Here is a 20,861-nt window from a genome sequence, read left to right as displayed (position 1 = left end):
CACTCAGTGTATACTGGTGAACAAAACAGACAAGACTCAGTGTTATATTATGAGCAGTGCTTGTGCAGACAGGACTTGTAATAAATTTAATATCAGCTTAAATAATATATTATTAGAAGGGCAAGCCTCTGCAAACGCATTAAGCAATGTGTTCCCCAAGCAAGTATTACTTTTGGCTGACTTGCTATTTTGGAAGGTATGGTGGAAAAGTGGAAAGACCCTGTGCCATAGCAAAGAGAAACAGATAATAATCAAATAAATGGACATATAAAGAAATTGTGATGGGAGCCACGAAGAAAAATACAGGGTGCAGATAAAAGGGAATATCTGATTTAGGTTAGGCCACTCTAAGAAAATAGACATTTGAGTTGAGAACTGAAGAGTAGGAATTTTCCAGACATGTGATGGGACGCAAGCCTCCTATGCTAGTGTATCAGCATGTGCAAATGCCCTGAAGCAGAAGAGACCGTTGCTTATATCCTAAGCAGGAGAGCTAGTGTGGCTGGAGCAAACTAACTGGGGGCAGGGTCAAGGAGAAAGGCCCTTAGTGACCCTGGGAAGGATCTTAGAAATATGCAAGTCCTCCCCAGATGGACACATTGGCGAATGCAAAGGAGCATTCATCTGCAGACTAAACTATCTACCTTCCTTCTCAGAGGCTGAAGATGTGCAACATACTTGGATTCTGGAAAGTTCAGGTTGAGAGGTGACTAGTACAAGCCTGTTCAGGTCATCCAGGCTGAGCCTACATACCAGATGCCTCTCTTGTCTGCCATATCTGTACCAACAGACCACCCACCTCTATTAGAATATTCCCACAGCATCTGAAATGAAGTTGTCTGCCTGAGCAGGGCCTTTGCTCACTACTCAAGCTTTCACTTGCTGACCTCCTCATCTGGAATATTCTCCCCAACTCTTCTCACCCTCACTTGTAAAGTCTTAGTCATCTTTGAAGCTCCCACTGAGATAGCACTTCCTCTAGGAAACAGGCCTTGTGAGCCTAGTTCTAAGTGTCCTTCCTCCTTCCCGTAGTTTCTTCCCTGTGTTTACTCTCATTATAGCTCTAATGTTTTCACTGTTGGCTCATGTGTCTTTACCCTCCTCTATAACTTCCATAAGAGCAAGGACCATAAATGTCTTGCTCTTTTCTTAAAAAAAAGATTTTATTTATTCATGAGAGACACAGAGAGAGAGAGAGAGAGAGAGAGACATAGGCAGAGGAAGAATCAGGCTCCCTGCAGGAACCCTGATGCAGGACTCGATCCTGGGACCCTGGGATCATGCCCTGAGCCAAAGGCACTCAACCACTGAGCTACCTTGCTCTGTCCTAAGTGCTGATCACATTAGCAAGCATATAGTAAGTGCTCAGTAAATATTTAGTGAATGAATGAATGGGATTTTAGGTTGATGTCATGAAAATCCACTCTTTCCAACCTCTATTAATTCCAGGTTTGGGGAGCCTCCCAGAATGACTCTAAATGCTCTTTAGAATGAAGTCCATTATTTGGAGATCACAGATGTCCCAGTTATATTCTCTCTTCCCAGTTTTCCATATTAGAACATTAGATCATCAGAATTGCCATGGTTCTTATAGTGGGTATGATTCAACCCCCTTATTCACTAATATTTGCTGAGTACCAAGCACTTTCAAAAATAATATGGACACTAAGAAAAATACAGTCCCCACCTATCAGAAGCTCATAGGCCATTATAGATAAGGAAACTGAGGTATTAAAGGTAAAAGACTGCTTTGCAGTGACTGACAAAGCTAATCAGTGTCAAAACTGCAACTCAAATTCAGATCTTTCCACCTTTCTATTTCACCATCATCCAAAACAGCAAGTCATCCAAAAAATAATGTTTGCTTAGGGAATACATTATTTAATGTGTTTGCAGAAGCTTACCCTTCTAATTATGCATTATTTAAGCTAATATTAAATTTATAGCAAGTTGTTTTGTCTGCACAAGCACTGATCCCAATGTAGCATTGAGTCTTGTTGTATGGCAACTGGAGAGAGCTGCTTTATAAATCCCAGAGGACTGACCCAGGAAGGAAATGAAGATGTCATCTAGCCCTGGCTTTCCCTCTGGGTAGGTGAATACCTAAACTCTCTAAGGCAGGAATTCAGTTTTTCAATATCTCCAGCCATGGAAAATCTCATGCCCTCCCTCCTTCACCTTTTTGGGGTTTCCCACACTCCAAACATGACAGGCAAAATATTCCTCAGTAAGCTTCACTGAAGCCTCTCCTGCTGTGCTCCAATGCCTTTTCCTGGAGGGGATCCAGCCCGGTGTTAATTTCCTCCTTCATGTTTCTCAAATCACCAGCTCCCGTCATTGCCCCTCGAGCTAAGTTAGAGTCACTGGTTATGGGCCCAGCAGGGCCGTTTTGACGACAGCGTTTCCTTTTCTCAGGGTTTTTTACGAGCTTCCTTGTGACAGGCGTGTGCTTGGTGAGATCAAAACATTCTGGGGGGAGATTCCATAGGGGAAACTACTTCCCAAAGTCTGCCCTCTGCAAAAATAAAAACCATGCTAAATAGCTGAGTTTTATTAACTGGGGAAGCCAGGCTGAGGAAAATGCCCGATAATTAAAAATAATGGCTTCCTTACAAACACAAAATTGTATTAATTTAAAAATTGGTTTCTCTATCACTGAATACCTACCAAGCTGGCTGGGAAGGGAATTGTGCTGATCCTGGCAGTGAAAATAATTCAAAATAACTTTTATGTTCTCCAGGAAGCCTCAAGGTTAATTTAAATATTGTTAGATGGGTAATTTAATTCAGAATAAGAGAACAGTGTGGCTAAATTAAAGCTCCTGCACACTCTAAACTGGGGGCAGATGCCCAGGAAGGACTGAGCATGCCTGTCCAACCCCCCCAACATCCCACAACCCACAGATGAGGTACCTCCTCTTCACAAATCGCACCCTTATAATTAAAGATACTTGATTAGATCACACAACAGGCCTGAACTTCTTGGCTTAGCTCCCAGTAAATTTATCATATTTAATTATTAGAAGGATTGGGCATTTTAATAGAAATTATACATTTCAAAAGTTAACGCAGAGTGACAGGACCAAGATGGCAACATAAATTGTCCCTGACTTTGCTCCTCCCTCATAAGAATAACAACTATTGGTAGACAAGACACCACTGAGACAATTCTAGAACATGGGAGTGAGGCTAAAGTTTTCCCCTGAACCACAGAGACCAAGACAGATTGGATTAGAAGGCTAAGAGGAACAGCTACACACTGACCACATTGTCCTTCCCCCAGGTCAGTGTCACAGCGTGCAAAGAGCTCTTCTGTGGGCCTTCAGGTCCTCTGGAGGGAAAGAGAGCCCAGAAGGGACATCCAGCCCCACTATACAACACACACACACACACACACACACACACACACACACACACAGTATTCTGGGTTACTTTGTGAAATCCCCTACTCAAGTCTTGCCCAACGGTGACTACAGGAGAATCCACATGGCTTGGCCCCTAGGAAACTGATTACAATAGAGAAGAAAGGAGAAGCTTGCAACAGCCAGCACATGGATCTTGGCAGACCAAGTTCCTACCCACAGAGCCCAAATAGTACTCCCAATCAGCACCTCATTTGCAGAACCAAGCTATTGCTGCAGTCTGACTATGGAATTCAGCAGGGTGCAAATTTGCCTGATTCAGGTCCTTAAATGAGGAGTCTCACTGGCCCTGGAGCCCCTGCCCATGCACTACTGAGTATGGCTCCCAGCCCAATTTGACTGGAAGGACTGGTGAAAACTCCTAAAAGCTGAGTAGCCCAGTAGTGACAAGTTGAGAGGAAGGCAGACAGAGCCGATCACCCCCAGAGCAAAGCCAGTACCAGACAGGAAGAGTTCCCCCGCCTATGCCCACAAAGAAGTTAGTTTACAACTCCACTCTGTTTAGGATAACCCCTGGCTACTCCCAACCAGAAAGCCCATTCAGAAAATTTTGAAGGTTCTTAGAGTGGGCCCTCCCACTGTACCCAGGCAAAGAAGCTGAATCAAAGCCACACCCACTACTGAGGGTAACTTTCCCCCTGACTGGCCAGAAGGGCTGGTGGAATGCCTGGAGGTTACTTACCTCAGCAAGCTCAAGCCAAAATGCAGGCACACAAACTGATAGGCTACAGAGCAAAGCCAGTGACTCTATTCAGCCAGGGAACTTGGAGGAAGAGTTGGCTTGAATCAAGACCACAAAGAGCCTTGCAAGGTTTGGAATTAGTCCTGCTGCACCTAGACAAGGAAACTAATTCATAGCTCTGATTATTGCTGAATACAGCCTTCAGCCTGCTCTACCATGGAACCTAACCAGAGCACACAGAAAGCTGCATAGCCCTTCTTACAATGGCACTTGAAAAGAAAGCACAGCTATCTTTCCCCAACTGAAGAACAAAAAGAGTATCCTCAATCAAGACAGGGAATTTAGTGCAAATTCTTCCCTGATTTGAGTCTCCAAACAACAAGCTTTGAAGGATTTAGCTCCCATCCTGTTGTCCTTCCAGGGCAGAGAAGTTAACTCATAGCCTATATAACTATATTCTGACTGAATATAGTACCCAGTCCCAACAGTCTAGTAAGCCTGACCAAAGAACTGAGGAACCATGGTGCCCATCCTACAGCCTCAACTGGACAAAGAACCAAGCCAATAGTCCATACCAACTATTGTCAGCCAGCAGCACACTTCCTCACCCCCTCACCCTGACCTCAAAGTTCAGGCAGTTGCCTTGCCCAGAAATTAACCCTGAAGCAAGACATTCCTGCCCAAGGACATTACCAGCAGGCACATCCAGAAACCCAAACTGGGCTGACTAATGAAGAATGGCCTCTACCAAAGCAAATCTTTAAAATCTTGAGGAGGAGACTACATACTCAAATGTGCAGATACAAATGTAAGGAATTGAGGATCACAATAAATCAAGTAAATATGACACCACCAAAGGAAACTAATGAAGTTCGTATAACTGACCTTAAAGAAATGGATATTTAGTAACTGTCAAAGAATTAAGAATAGTCCTCTTGAAGTTTAGAGAACTATAAGAACACTTAGACAAGACAACTGAACAAAATTAGGAAAATGATAATGAACAAAATGAGTTCAATGAGTTCAACAAAGAAATAGAAACCAAAGGGGGGGTAAAAACTAGACCTGAAAAATACAATGACTGAAGAATGCAGTAGAGTGCTTCAAAAGTAGACTTGAGGGGTTAGCCCCGGTGGCGCAGCGGTTTAGCGCCGCCTGCAGCCCAGGGCGTGATCCTGGAGACCCGGGATCGAGTCCCACGTCGAGCTCCCTATATGGTGCTTGCTTCTCCCTCTGCCTGATTCTCTGCGCTTCTCTCTCTTTCTCTCTGTGTCTTTATGAATAAATTAAAAAAAAAGAAAAAGTAGACTTGAGAGCAGCCTGGGTGGCTCAGCAGTTTAGTGCCACCTTCAGCCCAGGGCGTGATCCTGGAGACTTGGGATCGAGTCCCACATCGCGCTCCCCCTGATTCTCCCTCTGCCTGTGCCTCTGCCTCTCTCTCTTTCTCTGTGTGTGTGTGTGTGTGTGTGTGTGTCTGTCATGAATAAATAAATAAAATCTTAAAAAAAAAAAAAAGTAGACTTGATCATGCAGAAGGATCAATAACCTGGAAGATAGGACATTTGAAATTGCCCAGTAAAAAAGAAAAAAGAATGGTAGTAAAAAGAAAAAAGAATGAAAAGGAGTGGTGAAAGCCTACAGAATTTATGGGACATATTCATAAGAAACAATACTTGCATTAGGGGAATTCCAGGAGGAGAAGACAAAGAGATTTATAGTTAAAGCAACTATAAATCAGCTGAAAATTTCTCAAACCTGGAGAGAGAAATAGACATCCATGGGGCCCAAAGGCTCCCAAATACTTGAACATAAATAGGCCAACACCAAGACACATTATAATTATATTGTCAAAAGTCAAAGACATGGAGGTGCCTAGCTGGCTCAGTCAGCAAAGCATGCAACTCTTGATCTTGGGGTCATGAGTTCAAGACCATGTTGGGTATAAAGATTACTTTAAAAAAAAATCAAAGACAAAGAATTTTGAGAGCAGAAAGAAAAAAGAAGTTCTGCTCAAGGGAATATAGACTTTCCTGAACAAACAAAACCTGAGGAAGGCACTATACCTGCCTTCCAATAAATGCTAAAGGAAGTTCTTTAAATAGAAATAAAAAGATCCTAACTCATATAAAAAAAAATTTAAAAAGATGGCCACCTGGCTGGCTCAGTGGGGTGGGTCAAGCATGTGACTCTTAATCTTGGAGTTGTAGGTTCAAGCCCCATGTTATGTGTAGAAATTACTTAAAAACAAAATTTTAAAAAATAAGAAATTATAAAACTCCTTTTAATGGTAAATATGCAGTCATTGTTAGATTCTATAATATGTTAATGGTGGTGTGGAATTCACTGGTGAATTCTACCAAATATTCAAAGAATTAATACCAATCCTTCTAAGACTCTTCCAAAAATGGAAAAGGAACAAACTCTTCCAAACTCCTTTTATGAGGCCAGCATTACCCTGATACCAAGATTAGATAAGGACACTACAAGAAAAGAAAACAACAGGCAATATCCCTGATGACCATAAGTGTAAAAATTATCCACAAAATATTAGCAAACCAAATTCAACAATACATTAAAGGGTTATACACCATAAGTAAGTGGGGGGTTTTATCCAGAGATACAAATATATTTCAATATCTTAAAATCAGTCATCGTGACATGTTATATTAACAAAATTAGGAGATCCCTGGGTGGCTCAGCAGTTTAGCGCTTGCCTTTGGCCCAGGGCGTGATCCTGGAGTCCTGGTATCGAGTCCCACATCAGGCTTCCTGCATGGGGCCTCCTTTTCCCTCTGCCTGTGTCTCTGCTTGCCTCTCACTCTCTCTCTCGCTCTCTCTCTCACTCTCTCTCTCATGAATAAATAAAATCTTTTAAAAAATTAAAGATAAAAATCATATGATTATCTCAATAGATGCAGAAAAGCACTGACAAAATTATACACTTATGATAAAAACTCTCAGCCAAGCAGGTAAATAGGGAATATTGTTCAACACAATAAAGGCCATTTATGAAAAGCCCACAGTTAACCCCAAACTCAATGGTGAAAGCTGAAAGCTTTTCCTCCAAGATCAGGAAAAAGAGAAAGATGCCCATTCTCACTTCTCTTAATCACCATAGTACTGGAAACCCTAGCCAAAGCAATTAGGCAAGAAAAAGAAATAAAATGCATCTGAATTGAAAAGGAAGAAGTAAAACTGCTGCTATCTGAAAATGACATATTATGTATAGAAAACCGAAAAGACTCCATCAAAAAACTGTTAGAATAAACAAATTCAGAAATGTTACAGAATGCAAAAAATCAATACACAAAAATCTGTTGTAGTTAAGGAACTATCAGAAAGAAATTAAAACTAAAATCTCATTTATAATTACATCAAAAAGAATGAAATCATTAGGAATAACTTTAATGAAGGAGCTGAAAGACCCATACACTGATGCAGCACACTGTGGGATCCCCCAGCTCTGCCAACTCCCACTGCCATTCTACTAGGGCAATTCCAGAGCCAAGCACCCTGAGACACCCTCCCTCCCCCAGCCCATGCCTGCTTCAGCTCAGTTTTCCTGGCAGGATAGCCCCAACCCAGAGCACCCCAAGACCCCCTGATCTGTACCCTCTCCAGCTCCAGCAATCCTGCCAGGAACACACAGTTTACACAGGGGATGTTTCTACATAAGGCCACTCTTTCAAGATTAGGACAGATGGCAGTTCCACCTAATTCATAATAAACACACAAACTCAAAATGGGGAGACAGAGGACTATGTTTTAAACAAAAGAACAAGATAAAATCTCAGAGGGGAAAGAAACTAATGAAATAGAAATAAGTAATTTACTTGAGGAAGGGTTCAAAGTAATGGTCATAAAGATGCTCACTAAATTCAGGGGAAAAAATTAAGGAATACAGCGAGAATTTCAACAAGGAGTTAGAAAATATAAGGAAGTAACAAACTGTAACAACTGTAACAAACAGTCACAGAGCTGGAGAATGCAATAACTGAATTGAAAATTACACTAGAGGGTATCAGCAGCAGACTAAATAATATAGAACAAATCAGCAACTGAAAGACAAACAGAAAAGTAAAGAAAATAATTTTTTTAAATGAGAATAGTTTAAAGGACCTCTAAGACAACATCAAACATACTGATATTTACACAGGGGTTCAAGAAGGAAAAAGGAGAAAGGGGCAGAATATGTATCTGAAGAAATAATTGGTGAAAACTTCTCTAACCTGGGAGAAAAAAAAAACAGACATTCAGCCCCAAGAAGACTATAAAGTCCCAAACAAGATGAACCCAAAAAGATCCACACCAAGAGACATATTATAATTAAAATGGCAAAAGTTAAAGAGAAAATCTTAAAGGCAGCCACAGAAAAATTTGTTAGAAGAAACTTTGCAGGCCAGAACAAAGTGGTAGGATATTGTTAAAGTGCTAAAAGGGGGAAAACTTGCAAGCAAGAATACTCTACCTGGCAAGATTATCACTCAGAACTAAGGGAGATATAAAGTGTTTCCAGCAAAACAAAAGTTTACAAAGTTAATCACCACCAAACCAGCCTTATAAGAAATGTTAAAAGGTCTTCTTTAAGCCAAAAGGAAAAGACCATAACTAGAAATAAGAAAAAATATGAAAGAAAAATATCTCACTAGTAAAGGCAATAAATCAGCTACTTAAAAAGTGTAAAGGTTAAAAGACAAAAGTATTATTTTCAACTATAAGTAGTTAAGTGATGCACAAAATTAAAATATGTAAAATAAGACATCAAAATATAAAATTGGGAGAGGGCATAAAAATGTGCTTTTAAAATGTGTTCAGACTTACACAACTATCAACTAGTAATATACACATATGTGTAAATATGCTATATTTATGAACCTCATGGTACCACAAACCAAAAACCTACAATACATAGACAAAAAAAAAAAATGAGAAATGATCCCAAATATAACACTAAAGAAAAACCATCAAACCACAAGAGCAAGAGTTGAACTACAAAAACAATAATTAACAAAATGGTAATAAGTAAATACTTATTGATACTTATTTTAAATGCAAATGGACTAAATGCTCCAATTAAAATATACAGGATGGCTGAAGAATTAAAAAAAAAAAAAAGACCCATCTACATGCTGCCTACAAGAGACTAACCTAAGACCAAAAGACAGATACAGACTGAAAGTGAAGGGCTGGAAAAAGATATTCCTGGTAGATGGGGAATAAAAGAAAACCGTTATAGCAATACTCTTATCAGACAAAATAGACTTTAAAACAAATACCATAACAAAAGACAAAAAAAAAGGCATGTAATGATACAGGAGACAATACAGGAAAAGATATAACATTCATAAAAATATACACAGCCAAAATATGAGCACCTAAATATATGAAGCAAATATTGATAGACATAAAGGAGAAATTGGCAGTAATACAGTAATAGTAGGGAATTTTAATACCCCACTTACATCAATGGATAGATTATCCAGACATATTAATAAACATTGGTCTTAAATGACACATTAGACCAGATGGACTTAATAGATATATTTAGAACATTTTATCCAAAAAAATACAGAATACACATTCCTTTTTAAGTGAACATGGAATATTCTCCAATATAGATCACATATTGGGCCACAAAACAAGTCTCAATATATTCAAGAAGACTGAAATCATATCAAGCATATTTTCCTACCACAATGGTATGAAGCTAGAAATCATTTACAAGAAGAAAACTGGGGGGAAAATACAAATACATGGAGACTGAACAACATGTTACTACACAACCAGTGGGTCACAGAAAAAGGAAATTAAAAATACCTTGAAACAAATGAAAATGGAAACACAATTTCTCAAAATTCATGAGACAGCAAAGGAGTCCTAAGAAAGAAGTTCATAGCAATACAGGCCTACCTTAAGAAACAAGAAAAATTCCAAATAAATAATCTAGTTTTATATCTAAAAGAACCAGAAGGGAAAAAAAAGAAACCCAAAGGTAATAGAAGGAAGAAAATAATAAAGATCAGAGCAGATAGATATAGAAACTTTAAAAAATAACAAACTATTGGGGTGGCTCAGTAGCTCATTCAGCTAAGAATCTGCCTTTGGCTCAGGTCATGATCCCAGGGTCCTGGGATCAAGTCCCACATTGGGCTCCCTACTCCTCAGACAGCCTGCTTCTCCCTCTCCCTCTGCCTGCCACTCCTACTACTTGTGCTCTCCCTCTCTCTCTGTTAAATAAATAAGTAAAATCTTAAAAAGAAAAAAGAAAATAACAAAATATCAATGAAACAGATGTTTCTTTGAAAATATAAATAAGGGATCCCTGGGTGGCGCAGCGGTTTGGCGCCTGCCTTTGGCCCGGGGCGCGATCCTGGAGACCCGGGATCGAATCCCACATCGGGCTCCCGGTGCATGGAGCCTGCTTCTCCCTCTGCCTGTGTCTCTGCCTCTCTCTCTCTCTGTGACTATCATAAATAAATAAAAATACATCTTTAAAAAAATATATATATAAATAAAATCAATAAACCTTTAGCCAGCCTTATTCAGAAAAAAAAAGAGAGCCCAAATAAAAAAGGAAACGAAACAGAAGTTACAACTGACACAACAGAAATGCAAAGAATAAGAGATTACTATTAACAATTATACACTAATAAACCTGGAAGAAATGGATAAATTCCTAGAAATACATCTCCTTCCAAGACTGAACCATGAATAGAAAATCTGAATAGCCAGATTACAAGTAATGAATCCATAATTTAAAAGAAAATATAAACAAAAGCCCAGGACCAGACCATTTTAAAGGCGAATTAACCAAACATTTATTTTTTTTTAAGATTTTATTTATTTATTCATGAGAGACACAGAGAGAGAGAGAGGCAGAGACACAGGCAGAGGAAGAAGCAGGCTCCATGCAGGGAGCCCAATGTGGGACTCGATCCCAGGACTCGAGGATCATGCCTTGGGCCAAAGGCAGGGGCTAGACCACTGAGCCACCCAGGATCCCCAAATTAACCAAACATTTAAAGAAGAATTAGTACCTACCCTTCTAAAACTATTCAAAAAATTGAAGAGGAAGGAGTTCTTCCAAACTCAATTTATAAGGCTAACAATTACCTTGATCCCAAAACCAGACACCTCAAAAAAAAAAAAAAAAAAACCCCAGCCAATACCTCTGATTAGCATAGATGTAAAACATCTCAGCAAACTATTACCAAACTAAATTCAACAATATATTAAAAGGATCATAGACCACAATCAGGTGGAATTTATTCCAGGGATGCAAGGATGGTTAAAAATATGCAAATCAAACAATGTGATGCACCACATTAGCAACATGAAGAATAAAAATGATCATCTGAATAAATTCATAAAAAACATTTGAACAAAATTCAGCATCAATTTATGACAGAAACTCTCAACAAAATAGGTATAGAAGAAATGTAACTCCATATAATAAAAGTCATCTATGACAAACCCACAGATAACATCACACTTAGTGGTGAAAAGCCACTTTTCTTCCAAGATGAGGAAAAAGACAAGGATGCCAACTTTTGCCACTTTTATCCAAAATAGCATTGGAAATCTTAGCCAGAGCTTTAGACAAGAGAAAGAAGGGAAATCCAACTTGGAAAGGAAGAGGTAAAACAGTCACTATTTGCCGATGTCATGATACTATACAAAAAAAAAAATTCTAAAAACTCCACCAAAAAACTAATAAAATAAATGAATTCAATAAAAAGTCACAGGAGACATAATTAACATACAAAAATCAGTTGCATTTCTATGCATTAATAACAAGGTATCTGAGAGAAATTAAGAAAATAATTCCTTATAATTTCATCAAAAAGAATAAAATATCTAGGAATAAATTTAACCATGGAAGTGAAAGACCTATACTCTAAAAACTGTAAAACACTGATCAAAGAAATTGCAGATGACCCAAATAAATGTGAAGATATACCATGTTCATGGATTGGAAGAACTAACGTTACAATGTTCATAATACCTAACAAAATCCACAGATTCAATGAAATTATTGTCAAAATACCAATAACATTTTTCACAGAAATAGAACGATCCTAAAATTAGTATGAAACCACAAGACCCCAAATAGCCAAAGCAACCTTAAGGAAGAAGAACAATACTGGAGGTATCACACTCCCTGATTTCAAGATATAGTACAAACCTATAGTGATCAAGATAGTACAGTATTAACACAAAAATACATAGATCAATGGAACAGGATAAAATGCTCAGGAATAAACCCATATTTGTATAGTCCACTAATCTATGAATTACGAGGCAAGAATATACAATGAGGAAAAGACAGTATCTTCAATAAATGGTGTTGGGAAAACTGGACAGCTATATACAAAATAAGGAAACTAGATTCTTTCTTATGCCATACTCAAAATGAATTGACCTACAGGTGAGACCTGCAACTATAAAACTCCTAAAAGAAAATGTAGACAGTAATTTCTTGGACAACAGCCTTAGCAACATATATATGAATATGTCTCCTTAGGCAAGGCACACAAAAGCAAAATTAAACTATTGGGACCACACCAAAATAAAATCTTTTGCATAGCAAAGGAAACCATCAATAAAACAAAAAGACAACATACAGAATAGAAGATATTTGCTAATGATATGTCCAATAAGGATATATCCAAAAAATATAAATAACTTACACAATTCAACTCCAAAATAATAATAATCCAATTTAAAAATGGGAAGAGGACTTAGACATTTTTCCAAAGAAGACATATGGATGGCCAACAGACACATGAAAAAGATGCTCAATATTACTAATAATCAGAGAAATGCAAATCAAAACCACAATAAGATATCATCAGTCAGATTAACTAGTATCAAAAAGATAAGAAATGGCAAGTGTTGGCAAGGATGTGGAGAAAAGGGAATTCTTATGCACTGTTGGTAGAAATGAAAATTGGTCCAACCACTGTGGAAAACAGTATGGTGGTTCCTTAAACTTTTTTAAATAAAAATACCATATAACCCAGTAATTCCACTACTGGATATTTAGCCAAAGGAAACAGAAACATTAATTCAAAAAGATACATATGCCCCTATATTTATTACAGGATTATTTACAATAGCCAAGATATGGAAGCAACCCAAGTGTCTGTCAATAGATGAATGAATGAAGATGATGTGACTGAACCATAAAAAAAAGAATGAGATCTTCCCATTTGCAACATTGATGGATCTAGAGGGCATTATGCTAAATGAAATAAGCCAGAAAGAGAAAGACAAATACCATATGAATTCACTTATATGTGGAATCTAAAAAAAAATAAAAAAATAAAAAAGAAAAATAAAAAAACAATCAGAAACAGATTCATAAATATAGAACAAACTGATGGTTCCCAGAGGGGAGGGGGTTAGGGTAAAAGAGGTGAAGGGGATTTTTTTTATTGGAGTTCGGTTTGCCAACATACAGTATAACACCCAGTGCTCATCCCATCAAGTGCTCCCGTCAGTGCCCATCATCCAGTCACCCCATCCCCCGCCCACCTCCCCTTCCACTACCCTTTGTTCGTTTCCCAGAGTTAGGAGTCTCTCATGTTTTGTCATCCTCTCTGATTTTTCCCACTCACTTTCTCTCCTTTCCCCTATAATCCCTTTCACAATTTCTTATATTCCCCATATGAATGAAACATATAATGTTTGTCCTTCTCTGACTGACTTATTTCACTCAGCATAATACCCTCTGGTTCCATCCACGTTGAAGCAAATGGTGGGTATTCGTCATTTCTAGTGGCTAAGTAATATTCCATTGTATATATAGACCACATCTTCTTTATCCATTCATGCTTTGATGGACACCAAGGCTCCTTCCACAGTTTGGCTATTGTGGACATTGTTGCTATAAACATTGGGGTGCAGGTGTCTCGGTCTTTCACTGCATCTGTACCTTTGGGGTAAAACTCCAGTAGTGCAATAACTGGGTCATAGGGTAGCTCTATTTTTAACTCTTTGAGGACAGGTGAAGGAGATTAAGAAGTACAGACTTCCAGTTATAAAATAAAACATGGAGATGAAAAGTATAGCATATGGAATAAAGTCAATGATATTATAATAATAACATTTTATGGTGACAGATGGTGACTACATTTATCATGGTAAGCATTGAGTAATGTTTAAAATTGTTGAACCTAAACTAATTTTATATGTCAACTATATTTCAATAATAAAAATTAAAAATAAATAAAAGGAAATGAAGTGAAAGAGAAATGAGGGAAGTTTGTAGCAACATAAAAGTGCCATAATATTAAAAGCATCCTGGAAAGGACAGCTACCTTGGAGACTCCCCTGGACTTAGCCTGAATAGGAAATAAACTTCAGTCATTTTAAGAAAAAAACAAAATACGTAGGAAAAAAATTTAACCAAGGAAGTGAAAAACCTATACTCTGAAAACTATAAAATTGATGAAAAAACTCAAAATGACACAAATAAATCAAAAGATATTCTGTGCTCATGGACTGGAAAAATTAAGATTGTTAAGTGTGTCCATACTACCCAATGAAATCTACAGATTCAACATCCTCCCAAACTACCAATGACATTTTTCACAGAACTAGGGTAAAGAATCCTAAAATCTGTATGGAACCACGAAGACCCTTAAAAAAAAATCTGGAGGACGAATAAAGCTGGATGAATCACATTCCTTAATTTAAAGATATACTACAAGACTCAGGTAATCAAAACAGTATGGTACTTGCACAAAAGCAAACACATAGATCAATAGAATAGAATAGAATGCTTATAGAAAAACCCACACATATATGGTCATTTAATCTACGACAAAGGAGGCAAGAATATAAATGTGGGAAAGACTGTTCAATAAATGGTGCTGGGGAAACTGGATGGCTACATGCAAAAGAATGAAACTAGATCTTATGTCATATATATTTTTAAAAAGTTCCAAATGGATTAAAGATTCAAAGTGAATGAAGACCTAAAATCCTGAAACTCCTCAAAGAAAACAAAGGCAATAATCTCTTGGACATCAGCCTTAACAACATATTCATGCATATGCCTCCTCAGACAGGGGAAACAAAAGCAAAAATAAACTATTGGGACTACACCAAAATAAAAATCTTTTTTTAAGATACTATTTTTTTTTAATAATCTCTACACCCAATGTGGGGCTTGAACCCACAATCCCAAGATTGAGAGTCACATGCTCTACCAACTGAGCCAGCCAGGTGCCCCCAAAATAAAAACCTTTTGCACAGCAAAGGAAAGGCAACAAAATGAAAAGGCAACCTACTGAATGGGAGAACATACTTGCAAATCATACATCTGATAGAGGATTAATATCCAAAAGTATATAAAGAGTTTACACAACTTAATATCAAAAAGCAAATGACCTGATTTAAAAATAGGCAGAGGACTCGAATAGATATTTTCCCAAAAAAGACATAAAGATGGCCAAGGAGCCTTGAAAAGATGCTTAACATCACTAATCATCAGGAAAATGCAATTAGATATCAGCTCATAGCTGTCAGATTACCTATTATCAAGAAGACAAAAATAACAAGTATTGGGTAGGATGGCAATTGCACTTCCGGTTATTTAGCTGAAAAAAACAAAAACACTAACTTGAAAAGAGATATGTTCCCCCATGTTTATTGCAACACTCTTTACAATAGCCAACATATGGAAACAACCAAATTGTCCATTGATGGATGAATAGGTAAGGAAAACGTGGTGTTTATACACAATGCAACATTATTTGGTAATAAAGAATGAAATATTGTTGTTTGCAACCACATGGATAGACCTCAAGAGCATTATACTAGGTGAAATAAGTCAGAGAAATACAAATGCTCTCTCTTATATGTGGAATCTAGAAAAAAAGCTTATATTACAGAGAATGTATTAGTACTGCCAGAGGCAAGTGATAGGGGGTAGGAGAAGTGGGTTTAAAGAAAAAAAAAATTTTTTTTAAAGTTTAAAAAGAAGAAAGACTCCCCACCCCCCAAATATGCAATCTAATTCTATCCCTTAAGAACTAGAAAAAGGACATCCTGAACCCAAAGTTACTAGAAGGAAGGAAATGAAAAGCAGAAATAGAGAATGAGCAAACAATAAAAAAGATTAACCAAACTAAAAATAGGTCCTTTGAAATGATATTTAAAAATGACAAACCTTTACTACATCAACCAAGGAAAATAGAGGGCCCAAATCAACAAAACTATAAATGAAAAAGGAGACATTATAACTGATACCACAGGACTCCGGTGGGGGCAGGGGGAGTAATGAGGGGGCTGAGATGGTGGTAGCCGTTATGTGAAGATGGACTTTCCCAGAGGAAATGACAATGAGCGGACAATCCCCTTCCTGCCAGGGGCCAAGACATTCCATACACCGAGCTTGGAAGATGAGGAATTTGAAATCCTACCTATCTCCTTGGATTCTGACCCCTCACTGGTGTCTCGGATGTGGTTGGCCACTTTGGTGACCTGGAAGACCCCTCCTCCTCTCAGGATGGCAGATTTTCAGCCCAGTATGGGATCCAGACATTGGACATGCCTGTGGGCATGACCCATGGCTTACTGGAGCAGGGCGGGGGGGGGGGGCTCCTGAGTGGGGGCTTGACCATGGACTTGGACCATTCTGTAGGAACTCAGTATAGTGCCAACCCACCTGTTACAATTGATGTACCAATGATAGACATGACATCTGGCTTGATGGAGCATAGACGGTTGACTACCGCTGATCAGTCAGAACTGAGTTCTCAACTTGGTTTGAGCTTAGGGGGTGGCACCATCCTGCTACCTGCCCAGTTACCTGAGGATCGTCTTTTAACCACCCCTTCACCTACTAGTTCACTTCATGAGGATGGTATTGAGGATTTCCGGAAGCAAGTTCCCAGCCAGAAGGCCATTGTGGCGGAAGCAGGAAAAAAGCATAAGGCCCCAAAGAAGAAAAAAAAGAAAGATCCTAATGAACCTCAGAAGCCAGTTTTGGCATATGCTTTATTCTTTCGTGATACACAGGCTGCCCTCAAGGGACAGAATCCCAATGCCACTTTTGGGAAGGTTTCAAAAATTGTGGCCTCCATGTGGGATAGTCTTGGAGAAGAGCAAAAACAGGTGTGTAAGAGGAAAACTGAAGCTGCCAAGAAAGAATATCTGGAGGCTCTGGCTGCATATAAAGACAATCAAGAGTGTCAGGCCACTGTGGAAACAGTAGAATTGGATCCAGTGTCACAATGACAGACGCCTCTCCACCTCCTCTGTTGACCCAGCATCTCCAGCACCAGCCACAACAGAGACCCCTGCCCTGTTCCCTTCCATTGTCGTTAACTCCACTCTTTCCTCCTATGTGGCAAACCAGGCATCTTCTGGGGCCGGAGGTCAGCCCAATATCACCAAGTTGATTACTACCAAACAGATGTTACCCTTTTCTGTTACTATGTCTCAAGGAGGAATGGTTACCATTATCCCAGCCACAGTGGTGACCTCCCAGGGAATCCAAACCAGTACAGCCACTATCCAGCCCAGTCAACAAGCCCAAATTGTCACTTGCTCAGTGTTGCAGGTGGCGGCAGCAGCCGCTGCTTCTATGCAACTGCCTCCACCTCGACTACAACCCCCTCCACTGCAACAGATGCCTCAGCCCTGCACTCAGCAGCATGTGACCATTCTGCAGCAGCCTCCCCCACTTCAGGCCATGCAACAGCCTCCACCCTAGAAAGTTCGAATCAATTTACAGCAACAGCCACCTCCTCTGCAGATCAAGATTGTACCTCCACCCACTCTCAAAATGCAGAACCTTAGTCCCACCAACTGTGGAAAGTAGTCCTGAGTAGCCTGTGAACAACATCCCTGAGGCCCATACAGTAGAGGAAACCTCTCCTGAGATGATCTGTGAGATGATCACAGATGTAGTTCCTGAGGTTGAATCTCCTTCTCAAATGGATGTTGAATTGGTGAGTGGGTCTCCTGTGACATTCTCACCCCAGCCTCGATGTGTGAGGTCCAGCTGTGAGAACCCTTCCGTTTTAAGTAAGGACTGGGACAATGAGTACTGCAGCAATGAATGTGTGGTGAAGCACTGCAGGGATGTCTTCTTGGCCTGGGTGGCTTCTAGAAATTCAAACACAGTGGTGTTTGTAGAGTAGTCCTTCCTGTTCTCCAAGCCAGTGAAGACTTATCTGCTGGGAATATGTCTAAGAGCCTCTTTTTAAAACTCAAGCTGAGCTTCTGGTAGTGCCTGATCTCAACCCATGATGGTCTTCGTGCTTCTCCCTTTTCTGTCTCTTCAGCAGAGGCCATAGTGTGGAGCAAGGCCGTGGAGTTTGCTGTAACCTGGAACTGCTTTTTACTTTCAAGTACAAGCAGAGATATCCATGATCATAGCAGAGGAAAGGTGAAGGGAATATGGACAAGCAGAACATAGGGGCGATACTGGTGGGGGGCTGTCTGAGGAAATTCGATATAATTGTCATAGGACATGCCTAAACAATTATTAAAATGATGGGAGAATACTCAGCTTTGAGCCTAGGATAAAACACTGTGCATCCATTTTAAAGGGGATAAAAGGTTGCATTAAATGTTACCCCTTAAACAGGAATGATGGCTATCACACCTATACATTGCTTTGAGAACTAAAGTTTTCAACAGAGTAGGCACACTGGGCTATAGGGAAAATACCATTACCTAGGAGTTTATTTATTTCTCCTTACAAATAATGTTATTTCTGTAGTCCATGACCATCCTTTTTGCAGTTATCCCATTTTATGAGTGTAAAGAGAAGTCTATATCCTTAATATAAGAGGTTTTACCAAAGTCTGAAATAATAAATAATAATAATATAACTGATACCACAGAAATACAAAGCCTCATTAAGAGTCTACTATGAATAACTATATGCTAATAAACTGCACAACCTAGAGAAATGGATAAACTCTTAAATGGATAAAAGATTGAATCAGTAATCAAAAATCTCCCAAAGAAGAAAAGACCAGACCCAAAGGTTTTACTGGTGAATTTTACAAAACTTTAAAAAAAGAATTAACACCAATCCTTTGGGAACTCTTCCAAAAAGTCAAAAAGGAGGGAACACTCTCAAACTCATTTTAGGAGGCCAGCATTAACCTAAATAAACCAGATACCAAAATCAGAAGAAGAAAAAAAAAAACACTACCAGAAAAGGAAACTGCAGACCAATATCCCTAATGAATATAGATACAAACATTATCAATGAAATACTAATAAATTGAATTCAGCAGCAAGCACATTAAAAGGATCATTCACCAGGATCAAGTGGGATGTATTTTAGGGATCCAGAAATAGCTTGACATACACAAATAAGCAATGTAATATATCACAATAACAGAATTTTTAAAATCATATGATCATCTCAATAGATGCAGAAAAACATTTGACAAAAGTCAATATCCATTTGTTATTTTTAAAAAAACTCAAGAAGGAATGTATCCCAACATAGTAAAAGCCACTTATGACAAGCCCGCAGCTAACATCATACAAAGATACTCACTCTTACTATTCCTGATTTACATGGTACTACAAGTCCTAGCCACAGCAATTATGCAAGAAAAATAAATAAAAGGCATCAAACTTAGGAACAAGTAAAATGGTCTCTATTTGCAGATGACATGATTTTATAGAGAGAAAATCATCAAGACTCCATCAAAAAATAAAACTGAAATGAGATCTAATCAATTAATTCAGCAAAGTTGCAAGATGCAAAATTAACATAAAGCATCTGTAGCATTTCAATACACTTAAAATGAATTATCTTAAAATTAAGAAAATGATATCATTTACAATAGCAACAGCAACAATAAAATATTTAGGAATTGATTTTAACTCAGGAAGTAAAAGATTTCTCCTCTGAAAACCGTTAAGACCCTGATGAAAGAAATCAAAGAAGACACAAATAGAATGGTATCTTGTGTTCATGGATTGGAAGAATTAATATTATTAAAATGTCAATACTACCAGGGCACCCGGATGGCCCAGTGGTTGAGCATCTGCCTTTGGCTTAGGTCATGATTATGGGATCCCAGGATCAAGTCCTGCCTCAGGCTCCCCGTTAGGAGCCTACTTCTTCTCCCTCTGCCCATGTCTCTGCATCTCTCTCTGTGTCTCTCATGAATATATAAATAGTCTTTTTATAAAAAATGCCAATACTACCAAAAGCTGTGAGGTTTAGGTATTTTTTCTAAGATTTTATTTATGGGCAGCCTGGGTGGCTCAGCGGTTTAGCACCGCCTTCAGCTCCAGGCATGAACCTGGAGTCCCAGGATCGAGTCCCGCAGCAGGCTCCCTGCGTGGTACCTGCTTCTCCCTCTGCCTGTGTCTCTGCCTCTCTCTGTGTGTGTGTCTCTCATGAGTAAATAAATAAAATCTTAAAAAATGTATATTTTATTTATTTATTCATGACAGAGAGAGAGAGAGAGAGAGAGAGAGACAGAGGCAGAGGCAGAGACAGAGGCAGAGGGAGAGAAGCAGCCTCCATGCAGGAAGCCTGATGCAGGACTTGAGCCCGGGTCTCCAGGATCACACCCCAGGCCGAAGGTGCCGCCAAACCGCTGGGCCATTGGGGCTGCCCTCCAAAATAAATTTTTTTTAAAAAATTCATTGTGGTGCCTGGGTGGCTCAGTTGGTTAAGCAGCTGCCGTCAGCTCAGCATGATGCGAGGTCCTAGGATCCAACCCCACATTGGGCTCCATGCTCAGTGGGGAGCCTACTTCTCCC

At 39.0% G+C, this 20,861-nt stretch overlaps 1 protein-coding gene, 1 non-coding gene and 1 pseudogene across 51 annotated transcripts in view; 2 read left to right on the top strand and 1 right to left on the bottom strand.

Annotated features, from left to right (window-relative positions):
- The window catches only part of TENM2 (teneurin transmembrane protein 2), a 3,534,961-nt gene that overhangs the window by 3,491,048 nt on the left and 23,052 nt on the right, over positions 1–20,861 (top strand). The window lies entirely within an intron of this gene.
- Positions 15,265–15,337, bottom strand: TRNAE-CUC (transfer RNA glutamic acid (anticodon CUC)). Its single transcript has one exon. It is a non-coding gene; the product is annotated as a tRNA-Glu (tRNA).
- On the top strand, positions 16,429–18,269 carry LOC112926488 (TOX high mobility group box family member 4 pseudogene; annotated as a pseudogene).

The sequence above is a fragment of the Vulpes vulpes genome, chromosome 4, assembly GCF_048418805.1.
Source record: "Vulpes vulpes isolate BD-2025 chromosome 4, VulVul3, whole genome shotgun sequence".
Taxonomy (NCBI): Eukaryota; Metazoa; Chordata; class Mammalia; order Carnivora; family Canidae; genus Vulpes; species Vulpes vulpes.
This window is presented reverse-complemented; position numbering and strand designations above follow the sequence as displayed.